Here is a 4,872-nt window from a genome sequence, read left to right on the forward strand (position 1 = left end):
TCCACCTCCCCATTTCCTCTATTTCTGTTATTCTCCCTCTGCATAGTAGAATTTTTATTTTATTTTTGCTTTCAAAAAAGCAAAAGCGAGGGAATAATAATAATAATAATAAACGTTTAGCGACACAACGTATCAAGTTAAACTTTAATAAGCTTACCATTTTTTAGAACGCTGTGTCATGCACGCAGATCTATAAAAAACTTAAGCGAGACATCTAACACGTTTACATAGAACATAAATAGAAAGCAGCGTAGTGGAATGCAAAAATGCATTCTGTGTAAACGGCCCCTTGCCGAATGCCACAAAACAAAGATCAGAAAAACTTGGATTTCTCATTCAAAGTTATAAATTGCACAATTAGTTAGAAGATATTTATGTCATATTATTCATATCTTTTTTTTTTTTTTTTTCTGAAAGCTGATGACATTTGATAATATCAGAATCAACTGCGGACGACAGATCCTTTTCCAATTTAATGTCCAATCTACCAAGCGTTGTTTGGGAGGCACACTCTCTTTCAGTTTAAATCTAGATTAAAGGCCCATCTCTTTAACCTGGCATTCAAATAACATACAATAATGTTCCTATAATTCAATTAGGCTGCATTAATTAGATCATCCGGAACTGAGAACACTTCCCATAACACCCAATGTACTTGTTACATCATACAAACAATGTCATCTACACTAATATTAGTCTGTTTCATTCTTAGTCACTGTAGCCACCTAAATCTGTCCTGTTTCCAGACAAGATGGTCACTGCAGTCACCTGGATCCAGTCTGTATCCAGACCAGATGGTGGATCAGCACCTAGAAACGACCTCTACAGCCCTGAATGTCAGCAAAGATCATGTCAACAACGTGTCAATGAAATGTCAATGAACCCTAGAGACAGATACCCTGCAAATGATGACCTCATCAGCCATAGGTGTAAAATCACGAGAACCAGGCTAGTCTCTGTTCTGTTCCGATCTGATGTGCATTGCATAATTAAACCACACCATGCTGTTTTGTCTGACCAGATGAGAACTGGCACCCCAACTGAGTCTGGTTTCTCCCAAGGTTTTTTTTTTCTCCATTTCTGTCACCGATGGAGTTTTGGTTCCTTGCTGCTGTTTTATTACGACATATTCATATTTATCTATAATATTTTATAAATGTCTTCATAAAAATGAGACACTCATCTCTCTCTTAATGGAAAACATGGTGCGTTTTGCATCTCACATTGTCTCATGCTGTGATATGGGTTGAGGTGCTGATTACCTCCTTAAGTAAAGCATTGGTTATGAACAGTCAACAGTAACACGTAACACGTCATCTGGATCCCATCTGGACCCCTTTTTATATTTATTATACATGTTACAAAGAGGAAATTAATAGAAACATTCTAACAAATGACTGACTCATACATACTGTACTTTACAAACATTGAATAAAATAAATAAGAGTACAATCTAAAATTCACACTGAGACAAATTAGAGAAGTTTAATTTCAGATCTGTCAGGCACCCTGTGCTAAAAGGACCAAAGTTTCTAAATATATAAATCTTCACTAAATAAACCATAGAAGATAACTTTGCTCAAGCTATGTGAACTAAATTATTTTTTTGCATTTTTCATTGCAACCCAAAAAAAGATTACAACAAAAAGTGCTAAGAGAGACTTTAATAATGCCTTTGCATCTGAGAAAACAGATATGTGGCCCCTGCTCATTATCATAATTTAATTGAATTAATTTAACAGACATAATAGTCCAGTCCACCTGCAGTGCTCAAACACAATGAAAAGAGTGCAGTGACCATTTGCTTCACATTCGCAGTGCACCATCAAACATCTTAGCAAAACCACTTAACACACTTTTGCCTTCATAAAAACTGGGCCGATCTGGCTTTAAAGCAAAGGTTACAGTATGTACTGTAAGCAGCAGCAGCAGCAGCTAGTTCTCATAAATACACTCTTCTGGCTGTGGTTTGTCATTGGACTGCGCGTTCTGACGGAACATGGCGAAACTGAAGTTCTCATAGACTTTATTGCTGAACACCATAGATCCATTTTCGTCTCGATTTCTGCCTACAACATTAAACATACACCATATTAGACAGATACATACAAACATACTAACACAGTGAACACATTCCAGAAACATGTCTTTAAATAAAAGATAAAAAAGTTAGGTTAATTTAACATATCGAAATAAACTGATAATTGCCTAAATTGTAAAATTATATAAAATTACCTCCTCTTTATAAAATTACCGTCTCTTTTTAAACAGTGCAACAATATTTTTTTGACGATAATTTTAGTTTACTGCGGTAACTTATATTTTGGTGGAAATTTCCTGTGCTGCCTGACTAGCTTCAGCTAGCTCTGTTTTTTCTATTTTAATGTCCATGGGTTTTCCCTTCTGGTCTCCCAGCCTGACAAGCTTAAAACAGCCTGACCAGCCAAATAGGTTTAAGCCCCTCTAAAACTAGCCTGCAAACCAGCTATGTCCAGCACTGAAGACCAGCTAAAACCGACCAACCAACCAACCAGCTGAGGCCAGTTTCAGTTATTCGCTTGTTCGTTATTTTCTTCAGCAGGGAACTAATAGATGTTCGCTTTGTCGCCATCTAGTGGAGGCCTATGAAAATAGGTTTTCAATATATTTCGACTAGTGACCTCTGGAGGAGTTTATTTCAAGTTTAAAATGAGCCGCAAGGACTATTAATACATCACTAGACGAATACAACAAAATCAAGACATTCTTATTTACCTTGCCTATGTAAACGGCCACTAGATATATTGATGTAGCTATGTTTTGTTAAACTGTGGTGACTTGGTTTTAGCCACATTACCTCTGCTGAAAGACATAAAGCCAGCGAGCTTGTTGTTTTTAACTGGATAAAACTGGTCTTCCAGATGTATCAAGTTGGTTTTCACCTGTCCTGCTGGTTTGGTTTTAGAGTTTTTTATTTCTTCCCCTAGATCAGACTAGATAAGACTAAGACTACATAAGACTAGATCAGCTAGCAAACCGTCCTGCCATCTTTTAGCTTTTTTAGTTTTTGGTTCACCAAATGCTATAAAAAGACATGTTAATGCACCTTTTCAGTTATTGTTTTCAGATATTGTCTTGTTTGTAAGATTTTGACATCTTGGTGACAGAAAGCAGAAATAGACATTAGAGAAGGATGCTGATGTGTTGAGAGATAGAGAGAGAGAAAGAGAGAGGTTTGAACAGAGGGAGGGAAACAGTCACTATTTCCGTCAAATTCTTTTTTTTAACCGGTCAAACCCTTTCTTAACTTAGATTATTGTGAAACATATGACAGAAAAAAAACAAACTAACATAACTTTATACAAAAAAAAAAAAAACTTTTCCTATTTTTTTTATCAGTCACAGTTATTTTATATTATTTTCCCCCTGCAGTTTCTATAAATTGAAGTAATCTGAGTCGTAATAATTGTTCAATAGTCAAATATAATCATACTCACATTTGCAAATAACAACTGTGAGGATGATGCAGAGGATGAGGCCTGCAGCAGCACTGCATGAGATGATCAGGATGAGATGATCTGTAACTGTCACAAACGGTGTACGGTCAGATCATAAACATCAGACAGATTAATGTTTGAAAGACTGAAGGAAAGCAATCTCTCCTGATGGAAAAAAAGCAGTCTGCTAAAGACCATCACAGTGACAATCCGACTGTAATTTAGAATATTATCTCTAATTTATGTACTTGAATGTATTTGCATTGCTTTGTATTTATTTAGTTTTTGGTAATAACCAAAGATTAATTGCCGGAATTTCTTAAGGATATTATAAACATTTAGTTATTAAGTATTTGGAGGTACACTGGCAAATGCAAATATATGATCCTTCACATCACGTATGTGTTTTAGTCTGATTAAAGTCAAAGCCCGTTATTTAATCAATGATTTTCTTCAACTAGCAGTTTGGTGGCTGAAAGTAAGTAGGTTAGTGTAAATTTGCTGAATTGCCACTCATAGTTTGCATTACATTCATTATTATGCTCTAGATCGTCCTATAGTTAAAGTGATAGGTAGATAAAATGCACCTTTGTCAGCAGATGTCTCTGGTTTGAGTTGTATACTTGTATTGGTTTGTGTTCTTGAGTAGCTGGCGTAACAGGTGATTATGTCTCCTTCACTCCAGTCAGGTTTACACAGACGCAGCTCGCTCTCCGTGGCATTAGATGTGAATGGATGAAGTGACCTTTGACCCCGGCTCCAGGTGAAGTTCACCTGCTTAGACTGCAGACTCTCAATAGAGCAGAGCAGATGGACACAGGTGTCATTACTGCTGTTCAGTTTCTGCAATGACAGACGTGGAACAACTACGGCAGAGGGAGATGGAAAATGTCTATTAGTGAGATCTTCGTATAATGCTCTATAACAAAAGGACAGTTCAGAAAAATAAATTATGAACAGCACTCACCTACTTGGAGTGTCATATTTGTGGAGTAATCCAATGATGGTGGTGGAATTATTCTTGTAGTTTTACAGCTGTGATAACCAGAGTCACTGGGCTGAGCATCTTTTATTTTGTACTCTTAAAGGCTCTCTGGTTAATGTAAACGAGGATCACAGTTATTTAAGGAAGATATACTACCGTTATTAATCATCCAATTACAAGTAGTGGCACTATTTGTACTATTTTTTGTCCACACTACATTCAATTGTCCAGTGTCGTTACTGGGCAAGTGGCAGAGCAGATCCACAGTTTCTCCTTTGATTACTGTGGAAACATTCTCTCCGCCTGTGAATTGAGAGACATTTCAGTGTAGCCAACAGCTAATTCAATTCAATTCAAGTTTATTTGTATAGCGCTTTTTACAATACAAATCGTTACAAAGCAACTTTACAG

Source organism: Carassius auratus, unplaced genomic scaffold, assembly GCF_003368295.1.
Source record: "Carassius auratus strain Wakin unplaced genomic scaffold, ASM336829v1 scaf_tig00021582, whole genome shotgun sequence".
NCBI lineage: Eukaryota > Metazoa > Chordata > Actinopteri > Cypriniformes > Cyprinidae > Carassius > Carassius auratus.